This window comes from Echinops telfairi, unplaced genomic scaffold, assembly GCF_000313985.2.
Source record: "Echinops telfairi isolate 266 unplaced genomic scaffold, ASM31398v2 ScPeMD7_7409;HRSCAF=8447, whole genome shotgun sequence".
NCBI lineage: Eukaryota > Metazoa > Chordata > Mammalia > Afrosoricida > Tenrecidae > Echinops > Echinops telfairi.
In genome coordinates, this window is record NW_022111309.1 from 12227319 (window position 1) to 12240857 (window position 13539).

The 13539-nt window shown below is 41.5% G+C and overlaps 1 protein-coding gene across 10 annotated transcripts in view; it reads left to right on the plus strand.

Annotated features, from left to right (window-relative positions):
- Positions 1 to 13539, plus strand: part of AKAP13 (A-kinase anchoring protein 13) — a 312203-nt gene that overhangs the window by 118573 nt on the left and 180091 nt on the right. The gene's annotated exons all lie outside the window — the stretch shown is intronic.

Below are 13539 nucleotides of genomic sequence, written 5' to 3' on the forward strand. Positions count from 1 at the left end.
GGACTGACAGTTCCGGGGGGACCTGGGAGAGGGGGAGGGGGAAGGAAAGGAAGTGGTGTTAACAAACCCAGGGACAAGGGAACAACAAGTGATCCAAATTGGTGGCGAGGTGGTTGTGGAAGGCCTGGTAGGGCATGATCAAGGGTAATGTAACAAAGTTTTGCCATTATTGATGCCTTTTATGTTTCTTTCTTGCCTTATTGTTCTGCCTAGGACTATCAATAAAATGATTGTATAGGAACTGTTTATAGAGAATGTATCCTTGTCTGTTTCCATTCACAAATGCATTCAGCCTCCCTGTGCTTTGATTCTTGTACAACTCATCACAATCCATCCATCCATCGATCCATTGTATGTCAAGCACATTTGTACATTTGTTGCCCTCATCATTCTCAAAACATTTGCTTTCTACTTAAGCCCTTGGTATCAGCTCCTCATTTTTGAAGAATATACTTTCTTTTCCTATTTTGTTGAGCATTTTCATGAAGAATCAGGGTTGGATTTTGTCAAATAACCTTTCTGCGTCTCATGTGTTTCTTTTCCTTTGTTTTACTTTAGTGGTGGATTACGTTGATAGACTCACCAGGGGATCTTAATTATACATTAGAATCATCTGGGGAACTTAAAAACCAAAAAACAAAACACAGCAATCGAGTCCATACCAACTCATAGTGCCCTTATGGGACTGGGTACAACTGCTCCTTTGGGTTGCCAAGACCTTAACTCTTTATGGGAATAGAAAGCCTGGTCTTTTTCCCGAGGAGCAGCTGGTGGTTTCAAACTGCAGACCTTGCGGTGAGCAGCCCAGTGAGTGAACCACAATTCCATGGAGCTCCTAATGGAGAGCTTAGCAATGCATTCACAGGAATGCGGCCCCAAATAAACAGCAGCTTTTAGATGAATCGAGCATTTTTAGGAAGGTCTAAAAGACACAAAGATGAGTCAAATGGGGGACCACTGTTAGCCTTGGAGAATGAAGAAACTCAAGCTGAGTCCAGGAACTGGTAGAAGAAGACAGTAGAATGACCATTGATCTGATAGCTACTGAACCTGGGATCCCATATAGTTTGACATTTTTAATCTTAAACTTAGGCTCAGCAAGCTTTAGGCTTAGTGCATACCAAAAGCATTGTATGAAGACCAGACAGCTCTAAGAACTGATAGTTTTATCCATCTTTTAAGCAGTAGTAAAGCTAATGAAAATGTTTTTAGAGAATAAATTGTAACTGAGAACAAACCCTAGGTTTCCCAACACCATGCAGAGAGCAAGGACTGACTAATCAAACAGTGATTTCAGGTGGAAATGCTGGGCCAGTTAGACTCCAAGCAGAGAGAGCGCTTCAGAAGGTCATGGCAACTGCATTTGGGCTTCCTAAGAGCTCGTTTGTCCCCTTCCCTTTTTGTGAATTAGGTGAGGACTTACAGAGCAGATGATCAGTTTTGTATGCAAAAATTTACGCACATTTTGTTTCATCTCGTTGATTGCAATCTACCATCTTCCGCTTTCTCCCTAGCTCTTGTCTTTTCTTTGCTCTCTCGGAAACCCTGCCTAATTTTGTCCTTGGGTAAATGCCGCACTTTTGCTCCCAAATGCTTGCTTATTTTAAGGTGTTTTCATGTCACCAGTGTTATTGTACCCCTTATAGATGTGTGCATTGTTTGACTAACATTCAAAGAGATAGTCCTGATAGAAACTTCATTAGTGAGAAAAGTTCCCAGAAAAATCTGTCAAAGAATTTTTCCTCATCAGTTCAGTGCACCTGCTCATTCTGCCAGAGCAGCAAGGGCTGTCCCTTGAGAATTTCCTAGGAAAATCCTACTTCAGTGACCCTACCAGCCCTAATTGTGCCAAGACTCAAGAGCATTTAAAAAGCATGATTCAAGTCACTCGTGGACGTCAGAAAGGCCTTTGTGACCTGGGCTTATGCTGAACTCTTCAGGGCAGTTTCAAGAAGTGGAAACCCTGCCGTCAGAGTGTGTAGACCTAGCAACATGGCTTCACATTCTGATGTTTTGTGACCAAAGGTTTCATAGCAATATATTTGGATTTTACTTTTTATTACATATTAGAATGTTGGTATATTAAGATGCATATATAACAAATACAATGGTAGGAGTAGAAAATTATTTTGTAAGATCTTGAAATTAGTGCAACATGGCAGGGCTAGATGGCAGAACTTTGACTAATACAGGAAGCTGGCATTCCAGAAGCCATGGAACCATTGACTAAAGGAGCATCACAAGGGGAAAAGTAAAAGATTCACATGACCTTGGGATCCATCTACTACCCACTCTTCTATAGCCATAATACACGGTAGTATAGAACTTGCACTTCAATTTACCCGTGTATGTGTGTGAAAATATTTTTATTTCCTTCATTGATGTATTTCCTGGTGCATCATGGGCAGCAGAGGTAGTTAGTTCTGTGTAGTGGTTTAGAAAGCTTCAATTTTTACTCAATTATTTACCAGCTATTTGGAAAACTGCTGATTTTCTTATAACTTCAGTTTTGTTTTTGTTTTTCATTTTTCAAATTTAAGAAACAGTGTTCATCTTCAGAGGCTAATAATGGGAGTATGTGTAAAGATGACACACTATATAGCACACAGTTCTAAATCTGGTGGTTATTTAAAAGTGAATGTATTATCATTAAAAAACAGCAGTCAGATTAAATGATGCATTGGGTAAATCTGCTGCACAAGACCTCTTTAAGGTGTTGAAAAGTAAAGATGTTACTTTGAGGACTAAGGCACACCGCACCCCAGCCATGGTATTTTCAATCACCTGATCGTGTAAATGTTGGATATTGAACAAGGAAGACTGAAGCAGAATCGATACATTTGGGTGTGGAAAAGAATACTGACACCACCATGGATTGCCCAAACCCCCCCAAAAAACAAATAAATCCATCTTGAAAGAAGTACAGCCGGAATGCTACTTAAAGACAAGGAGAATGAGACTTTGTCTCATGTACTTTGGGCGTGTGATCAGCAGAGACCAGCTCCCTGGGACAGACATCATGCTTGATGAAGTACAGGGGCAGTGGGAAAGAGGAAGACCCTGGACAACACAGGGCTGCAACAATTGGTTCAAACATAAAACCAATGTGAGCACAGTGTAGGATTAAGCAGTAGTTTGGTTTTTTCTGTTGTACCTAGGGTCCCAATGAGTTGGAACCTACTTGATGGCACCTAACAATAACAACAACAACAACAGGAGTGACAACAATAAAAAGAAGCCCTTCTGGTGTATAGCCATTTGCTTGTAGAAAGAAATAGAAATGTATATTTAATGAGCATGTACTAGATATAGATATATATTCACCATCTAAAAACTGTAGGCGCCCCATGTGATGCCACAGTTAATGGGTCTGTCTGCACTGAAAGGTTGGAGATTGGGGTCTGTGTAGAGGCACCTCAGAAGAGAGGCCTGCCAGTTACTTCACGATGTAGATGAGATTCTCTCAGATGTCATAGCCCATTGCTTCTTCCATTGTAACACACACTTAGGAAATCTTAAGTTTCATATGAATAATGTGGCTAAGCGATGTGGTGAGTAGAGTTTTTCTTTCCCCTGAGGAAAAGATAAATGCTAGGTAGGATAAATGCTGTGGAACAGGGGAAGTACAATTTGGATATGCCATTTTGGAAAATGCTTTAAGGAATAATTGCCAAAGTTGGTCATATTATTTGGGTAGAATGTACTCTTTGTCAATGAGTTGCTCCCTATTTCTAGCAACCCTGTAGGACAGGTAGACCTGTCCCCTGTGGGTATGTAGGACTGACTAAGTCCTTAGGACTACAGAAAGCCCTGTCTCCCTCTTCGGGCTTGTGGTTAGCAGCCCCACAGCTAGGCAGCTTATCCTATGTCTTGTCAGGCGTTTCACACCTGAGAATGTCAAGTTCTCTTCATTATCTTGGATAACCACACAGTTTGTGTACTTTGCAACTTTTTGTCAGAATCTTGGAGGCTTGAAAAATATTCTACCTAACAGATATTCCTTTGATTTATTTTAAAAGAGAATTTCCCCGAAGAGTCTCTGCTTCATGCTCTTTCCAAGAACCACCTTAGCTACTTCTTGCTGTAGACACTCTCCTGAAATGCTCCTGGCATTTCCATATGGCAGGTCTCTGAAGACCAGCTCTTTCCACCTCAGGCAGTGGCACAGTATATGATAAGCAGAGGACACAGTCTTTGGAGCCGTCCACCCTGGACACACATCCTTTACTCAATAGTCATTGGTTGTGGGAGGTCTATGGACAATTACAGAATGTCTGCCATTTTCAGTAATCTGTTTGCTTTTCCCTTTAGTTTTTATAGCGACTTTATCAAGGGACTGGTATTGTCTTCTTTGTGGAGATCAAGAGAAATGTTCAAAGAAGTTATGTGTCTTGCCCAAGTTTTAGCTTGTAAATAATAAAATTTGATTCAAACTGGGATGTGCAGTTAAGTTTGGGAAGATGAGTTATTATTTCTGAGCCTCAATTTCCTCATCTTTTCAGCTTGAAGAACATTATTTTGAAGAGCCGATGTGAGAGTTAAATAATATAGTATATCTGAAAGAACCTTGTAAGACACTTGTCTCTCTGTCAATGCCCAAATAATATTAGATTTTCCCCTGAAGTAAGCGGTGCTGAAACATCACTCAGACAAGAAATCACCTTCATCTTGTTGAAATTAATGTTTTTACATTTCACATTTTTATTTTATAAAAGTTTAAAGTAACAGAAAAGATGCAGGAATTGTTTAATGAACTATTGCCTACCCTTCCTTTGAATTCAGTATGTATTAACATTTTGTCAGATTTGCTACATAAATTGTGTGTGTGTATGTACACATATTTTTTTTCTGATGAAGGTTTGCATACTATTACATGACTTTGTGCTCCTTCAGCATTTCTGAATATACCTCATAAGAACCAGCGATACTCTCTTGCATGTAGTGAAATTATTCAAATCAGCGATCTAATGTCAGTATAATATGGTTTTTTAACACCAGTCACTTTTTACCAATTGCCCCCTTAATATCCCTTTATGCAGTTATTTTCCTCCTGATGTTGCTTTTACACTGGGTTCAGTTATCACAGCTCTTTGTCCCCCTTTACCACCATGGCCTTTGAAGCCATACTTCCCACCTCACTAGCTCGTGCAAGAATTACTTCTCGGGGGCTACTGTCTTTCACAGAGCATAATTTGGTGATCACATGCCACTGATAAATGCCTTGTGTAGATCAGAATAGCAGTCATACTCCTTAGCCCCAGAGTGGAAATCCCAGTGGATATTTGAGTACCTTCACTGTGTCAGGAGATCTGTTACAGGGGTAACCCCCTGCCCTGAGTGAGTGCACACCTAGCGACCCTAGACCCACACGACAGAGGAGTATTTTCAAGGCTGTCAATCCTTTTGGAAGTTGACTGCCACATCTTTCTCCTGCTGAAAATCTGGTGGGTTCAACGTTTACCTTTTGTGTAGTAGCTGAGCTCTATAGCCAACCACTGCGCTGCTCCACAAGGCTTCCCTGTGGCAGGGGAGTGGAGATATGGAAACAGCTTCCAAGAGTTAGTGGGGAAATTCCATTATCTTTTCATTTCATTTTCCCTTGAACGTTACCCCGCCCCACTTCGTGTTGTCTTTGCGCTCGCTGTGGCTTACAAGAAAGTAAGTAGAGGACACTGCAGGTGGGGCAACCCGTTTGTCCGGTGCGCAGAAGAGCAAGCATGCCCCTGCACTTGTCTGAGTGCTCTTTCAGCGCCGCTTACCTCAGGGGAAACCCAAATACTATTGGGGTGTTGACTAAGAGACAGACAACATCAACACTATACGAAGGGGCTTCAGAAATTCTGTTTAAAAAGTTCTTTATCTTTTCATTTCAGTTTTGCATAAACTTTACAAAGTTCCTTGTGTTCCTATTTAGAAGTTACTTTCCTTGTTTAGTGCCAGACAAGGTTTAGTTACAATGAAATATTTGTGTCCGTTGTCCACGGTACATTTTAGATAGCCGGGCTTGCTCTTCTCCATGGTTGCACATGGCTGCAAATACAAGGCGGAATGAGAGCTTAATGACTAATTGTAGACCTAGGGAGGGTTCTAATCAAGAGAGAGCTGAGTAGTAGTCCTGCAAGTCCAAAGGCTACGGAACAAGGAGCGTAACTTCTAAGTAGGAACACAAAGGAGCTTTGGAAAGTTGATCCAAAAATGAAATGGTAAAGGGCCTTTTAAATAAACATTCTTAAGTCCCCTCGTATAGTGTTGTTGTGGTTGTTGTGAGGTGTCCACTCAGGATGAAATAGCACCTGCTCCTGTGCTCCGTGCACAGTTGTTACGTTTGAGCGCATTGTGGCCGCGCTGTGTCGATCCATGCTGCTGTGGCTTCCATGCTTTCGCTGCTTCTCTTCTTGACCAAGCATGATGTATGTATGTCCTTCTCCAAGGACTGCTCTCTCCCGACCACGTGGCTTGTCTCGCCTTCTTGCCTCCAAGGAGCAGTCGGGCAGTACTTCTCCCAAGGCAGATTTGGTGGCTCTTTTGGCAGTCCATGGTACTGTCAGTGTTCGTCACCATAATGATAGTTGTACCTGAAGAAGTACTACATTTTAAGAATTGTAGAATGTTTCGACACGTGATTTGGCGGAAAATACTAGTTTTTCAAGTCTGTGTTGCCAGATGCCGTCAAGCGGCCCTACCGCGTCGTGTCCCTATGTACAACAGAGCCAAGCACTGCCTGCTCCTGCTCTATCCTCATGACTGCTTGTTGCCACCACTGCGTCAAGAGTACACCCCACCCCCCACCCCCCTTTCACGGAGCCATTCAGAGCTGATCGAGAAGATGCCATCTTTTCATTTCCTGTGCTGAGACTTCCAGAGATGGCCTCACTCGCAGCCCCCGGGGGGAAAGCCAGAATCTGCCTTCCCCATCACCAAAGCAATTCTGTGTCTGTGTGTGTGTTTATTAGAAAATGTTCAGTGACAGCGTTCGACGAGATTTTCAAGCTGTGCCCAGCTACAGTCTCCAGAAGTCTCTAGCAGTTTAATTTGGATTCTCTGATTTTCTCTTTGCATGCCTGCTGTCTCTCTGCTTTGTTCTTTGGGAACACAAGCAGATATTAGCTTAAACAGAATGTCCTATAGAAGCACATGATGTTCGAACTGTGTTGTGTGAAGGATTTGTAGTACTGCTAGCAGTATTTTAACATCAGAGAATTGCTAGCATGCGTATTTAGGCTCTCCTCCACTTCACCTAACATGCGTTTTTCCCAACTGTGACATTGGACACCTTTAATGATTGGTGTCCTAGTATCCGTGTTATTATTTAATTCACAGCAGTTCCCCCACCCCCGACCTACCATCTATTGCCATCAAGTCAATTCCAGTTCCCAGTTCATAGCAACTCTGCAGGGTTCCCAAGTCTGTAAATCTTTGTGGTAGCTCATACCATCATCTTTCTCCTGAGGAACTGCTGGTGGTTTGAACTTCCAACCTTGTGGGCAGCAGCCCAGCACTTGGCTGACAGTGCTACAGGTCCTTTAATAGAATATCACTTTTAATGAAAAGCAACCTTGGTTGCTAAGGGGAAATTACTGCTTTTTGAGTCTGTTGAGGTATAGCAATAATGCTGATAAGCCAAACTGTGGCTGTCCAACAGGAATTCATATTGGACCCAAGATGTGTTTGGAATTATAAGAGAGAAGTAAGTATGCAATGTGGTGAGGAAGAAATACCAAAACACTAAAAAAGTTGTAAGTGGTTGCCTGTGGTGGGTGAATGAGGTGAGGAGGAAGTTGAGAGACTGCAGTGTATTTTTCCAAGTCTTGCAGAAGTATATGTGCTTATATAACTAAATTAAAAATGGATGTTTTGATCTATCTTTCTGTAGTCCTCTCTATGAATTTGTTTAACAGAGAAATATGTGTATTGCCCACACCTGTGGTAAGCATTTTGATTGTACGGAGTGATTCATGTGCATTTGTAACTTACCAAGTTCATCAGTAGGAGGAAAAGAAAACATTGGAATTAAAATGTAAAATAATGTACATGTGCCTACCTACCACTGCACAGACAGGCATAGATTCTAAAGCAGTGGTTCTCAACCTTGCTAATGCTGTGACCATTTCATACAGTTCCTCATGTTGTGGTGACCCCCCAACCATAAATTTATTTTCGTTGCTATTTCATAACTGTAATTTTGCTACTGTTATGAATCAAGCGACTTCTGTGAAAGGGTCATTCCAACCCCCAAAGGGGTCGCGACCCACAGGTTGAGAACCACTGGTCTAGAGTGAGCGCGGTAAGGAAGATCTAATTCTAAGTTCCTTCCATGGGCCTCAGTTCTCCTCCTCTGTGCATGTCTGTTCTGTCTGTTGTTGGAAGATGCAGGGTTTTTATACAAGACAACCCCAAATGTTATGTCAGGTTTTTCTTTGTTACTCAGCCAAAGGAATCATGATCAAGGGAAATTTGTCACACATTTTTGGGGAGTATTATTTGCTGACTTGAAGCCTTAGACCCTTGGTGCATTGCAACTCCAGTAGACAGAGGCAAAGGAAACATGACCCCACAGCAAGAGAGCTTGTGATCAGGATAAAAAAAGTAAATAAATTGCTATTAAATATCCCCAAGAAGCTTAAACACACGATAGTAATAAATAAGGACCTTATGTGTTCAGAAAGGAGAAAAACAATCCTTTTTCTGTAGAGCGAAGGATGGGGAAAGAGATTAGGAATCAGGATATGAAAGATGGGTGTTTGGGGAATAGGCTGGCATCTACGACGGATGAAATACACTCAGGAAATGGATATACAAAACATGGTGTTGGTAGATTCAAGGTGGCTGGGAAATAACGTCAGTGTTGTAATATGGAAAACCTTAGTGGCCAGGCCGAGGAGTCCCATGACATGAAGGCACTGCAATGTAGTGGAAAGAAATTAGTTCTGGCTCTGCTTATTAGTGGGCTATGAAGCTCTGTGGTCCTGTGCTTTATACGTCCATATGGTAGAGATAAGATGCTTCCTCGCATATGTAAGATTAGAAGAGGATGCCTGGCTAATAACAGTCAAGGCCTGGTACGTATAGTAAGTTCTTCCTCCAGCCTCTCCCTCCCCCAAAAGAGCAACAAAAAATTGCTTTTTGCACAGCAAACTTAAAAAGAGCAAGAGAATGGCATTACTATTGCTTTAATAGTAATAGGGTAGATGTGGAGGGTAGTGGGAGTTCTTGGGCAGGCTGGTGCGTAACAAGAGCAGTTACAGGAGTCTGGGTCATTTCATGAAGATCTGTGCTAGAGCAAGGCCTGTAGAATTGAATAAGGGTGGAATAGAAGTATTGCCAACATCAACTTAGCATTTTTTAAAATAAGGACAGTGATGTTAGTGGGGATAACAGTGGAAATAGATACGGTTGAAAGAGCATGCAAGTGAATTTCTGGAGATTTGAGAGTACCTACTGTCCACCTTAGGAGAGACAGTCTTCAAGTACTGGAAGTGTGAATGTGCAAAATTCAGAGACTTTTAATCCAGAGATGCATTTGGGAGGAATGTTAGGGCTGGGCGCCTCGATGTAAAAGAGAAAAAACGAACTTCAGAAAGTAAACTAACTTCAAGAAGAAGAACGAGGTTTATAGAATGGTTCTGTCTGGATGGCAAATGAAAATAAAGTTTAAAAGAAGGGCCAGGATAATATTTTTAAATTTAGTGAAATTTAAGGATGGTCATTGGATTTTAGGATTCACATGTTCCATGTGGCCTACAAGAAAGTTATGTTTTTATAAACCCCTCCCTGGGACAACACAAAAGTGGGTGAAGGGAGACGTCGGACATGACAAAATACTAATAATTTGTAAATTATCAAGGGTTCATTGGGGTGGGGTGAATGAGAAACTGATGCCAAGGACTCAAGTAGAAAGCAAATGTTTTGAGAATGATGAGGGCAACAAGTGTACAAATGTGCTTGACACAATGGATGTTATGTATGGGTTTTGATAAGAGTTGTACGAGCCCCCAATAAAATGATTTTTTTTAAGTTATGTTTTTATAGCCATAGGAATAAGCAGACGCCAGGTGGCAAGATTCAAGTGTTTTAAGTGGGTGGTAAGGAGGTAGAAGTGGTGACTCCCTGTAGGAAGGAAAGAGAGGAAGCAGACAGTAATTCAGTCAGTGGGTTTTCAGCAGCTGTTCAGCCTCAGCACTGTAGACAGGTTCGAAGCCGGTGGTCCTTTGTAGTGGAGGCTGTCCTGTGCATTATAGGATGTTTAGCAACATAGGTGGCGGCCTCTATCCAATAGAAGCTGGTACCATGTCCCTAATTGTGGCATCTAAAAATGTTTCCAGACATTGTCAAATGTCCCCTTTGAAGAGAGCTGCTGGTTTACGGGTTGAAAAAAGGTTGTTACTGCCACCACTGCTTCTATTCCCTGCCTTTAATACTTTATACGGTCTCTGCTGTTGTGTGATTCCTGTTTTAAGAAAGCATCTGGTAGGTGGCTGGGGAAAGAGCTAGGGCTAGTCCAAAAGCTGATAGAATACCACAGGCCACCAGAGGACAGTTACTGATTGCAGCAGACACCCAAGGGGGAAACAGGAGCAAACGAGCAAAACCGCTGTTAGAGGAGGCATCTTTGAAGTTAGTGCCTGAGCTTACTTTAGATCACATTCATGGCCTTGAGCTCACTAAACTGGGACCAAAAGTCACCTGAGAATGATGTAGACAAGGGTCATGTCATGTAGGATAGTTGAGAACATTATAAAAACCAAGAACCAAACCCATTGCTACTGCGTCCATCTCAGTTCATAGTGACTCAGAACTACTGAGTACAATTGCCCCTTTGGGTTTCTGAGGCTATAAATCTTGATGGAAACAGACAGCCCCATCCTTCTCTTTTAGAGCAGCTGGTAGATTTGAACTGCTGACATTTCAATTAACACCAGCAGGGCACCTTTGAGAAAAGTATAGAAGGTTTACATCGTCATAGTGAGGAAGCTTTAAGAAACAGGAGAGTAGGAAGAGTATTACTGAGCAGTATTTCTGAGCAATCCATAGTTGGCCTATGGATTTTTAAAAAATATTATTAAGCTTGAAACTCTTGAAAAGAAAACTACCCTGATATTAGTCCATGCATTTTACTAATTAACCACACCCACACTTCTATCTCTTGTGTATTATTTTACTCATAATTGTGGATTTCAGAGTTATTTTTGATACTATATAAAATCATGTAGATTTCCCCCCTTTAAATTACTGAGCAGCCCCCTAGTTACTGATCGGTTAATTTTTCCAGGTTTTCAATGCTAACGTAAGTTGCAGCAGACATTCTTATCCTTAGAAGTTTGCTAAACTTTTTTAGTGATCCAGTAAGGATTTTATATAGTACTTAGCAGAGTAGCAAACATATTTGTTTCAGTGGCATTTTCTCTAAACCATCACATTTGAAGTTGCAAACCTATCTCTTTGTTTTTTCTCCACAATACTTGCTGGCTTCTAAAATACATACTGGATGGTTTTGTTTTGTTTGTTCATTATGTATCTTGGTTGTCATTGCCCTCTTCCGTGATCACAAAGCCCCTTGCCCTCTTCCGTGATCACAAAGCCCCACAAGGAAAGAAAGGAGTTTCTTTCAGAACCCTGATAAAGAACAGTGGTGGGTGGGCCTTCCCAGACCTTTGGGCAAGGTGGATTTGGAATCATGTCAGTAGCAATAGATAAGCCAAGAATGATTGCATCGACTCCTCTTTGCCTTGCCCGGAGGTCACTGTGACAGGAGAAGCACAGCCTCCTGGGAAGGGAGCACGAGAGAGGGAACATAGAGTTTCTGTGGGCAAGGGGTTTCCCACAGTTGACATACTGAAAATGAAACCGCTTTGAGGATTTATAGTAGTAAAGTTGACAGAAGACTGTATTTTGCTGAAAATGAACTGTCACTCTTTAGTGTAAGGCAAAGCTCCCGCCATAGCAAACAGTGCCCGCTGAGGCTGTTCCACTGGCTTCGCACAGAAAGGTTCTATCCAAAGCAAGTTTTGTTTTCAGGGGTCTCATTTATGTTGGACCACGGTTCTACGTGGTAACCTGAGTAAGCAGAGATGTGAATAATAACCTGTCAGACGATTAGTTAAGCAGTTAGTGACAAGCGTCAACCGAAGCTTGAAGAATTGACTTTGTAGAAAAGTTTCTTCCCCTAATGGAGTGTAGTTGATTGAGTTCTTAAGTGAGTCATTCCATGGAACTTTCAAATGACTATTTCAGATGGAGTACAGCAGGTTGCTAAGTACATAAAACGCTTAGTGTAGCCTGTGCTAAACTTGTTCTATTTTACCTGTTTTGGGGGGTGGAGGGCACTCCTGTATGGCTATTACTAGTCGTTTTGTTTGGGGCAAACCTTATCTATTACCCTGAGGCAGTGTGCTTTTTTTGCATGTGTCCCAGGTTTCTCACTGTTAGCATATTTTAGCTTCAAAACTTCAGTTTCTCCCAAGTGAGTTGTTAATAACACATAGGTATGCCTGGCTTACTAGGCAAAAGTCTGGAGAGAGAATTGAAGTGCTATTTTTCACATGTATCTCTGGGTGGGGTAGTGTCTATTAACCTTTAATTTCTTCATTTTTCAAACTGTGATAATGATTTGAAACATAACCTTCAGCCTTCTTTCAGAATCTCTGAGATGCCTTACTAATCTATTGATTGCTTAGATGAGATATAATAAATATGATATAGGATTTTCCACAGATGTTAACTTTATAGAGGAAGGGGATAAGAAAGGGACGTTTCAGATACATTACTCTCTACTCCTCAATATACTGCTTGAATTGTAATGTCCCTCTTTGCAGACTGTAAATTAAGGCTCAGAAAAGGAAAAGTGTGGCGCTTTTGAACACCACAGCTAGGACATGGAGGGCTAGTATTTGGACCCATATTTCTCCAACTGTGCACTTCACTGTGTTCCAAACTGACATGAAAGAGCATTTGTGTCAAGGAATGGGGCGTCAGACATTTATCAAATGCGATGAACCCACAAGAGGCTACCAAACACCCAAACTCTTATGTAGTGTGAGAAGGTGCAGTGTGCCAAGATTTTCTCAGCTCGTATGGAAAGCACACTAGAGCTTGGATTGTGTATTACATCTGGCATCATGGGCATAAATGCACCTTCTTGTCATAAGGGTAGAATTGCAACAGCTGTGGTCTTGGAGGAAGAACTCCACTGACCCTGTCCAAATTGATAATGGACATTCCATTAGCATTAGAGAACCCCAAAACCAGAGGTGACATATTTTGAGTCCTGTCTCGAGTGCCTTGTTACATACCTGTACCCATGTCATCTACATGTGTATGTAATACATATTTTTAATAATGTGAACTGAGCATCGTTATTTGATTTTTAAAAATTTACAGTACTTTTAAAAGTGAAATTCTTGGTACCAAGAGCTTTCTGTATTCAAGTGGAATTTGATGATTACGTGGACAGCCACAGAGCAGTAAGACAGTTGTATTCGTTTTTCTCCAGCACTGATGTGGGAAACTTAGAAAGTGCATCCTCCCCCAACAAAAGTTGCC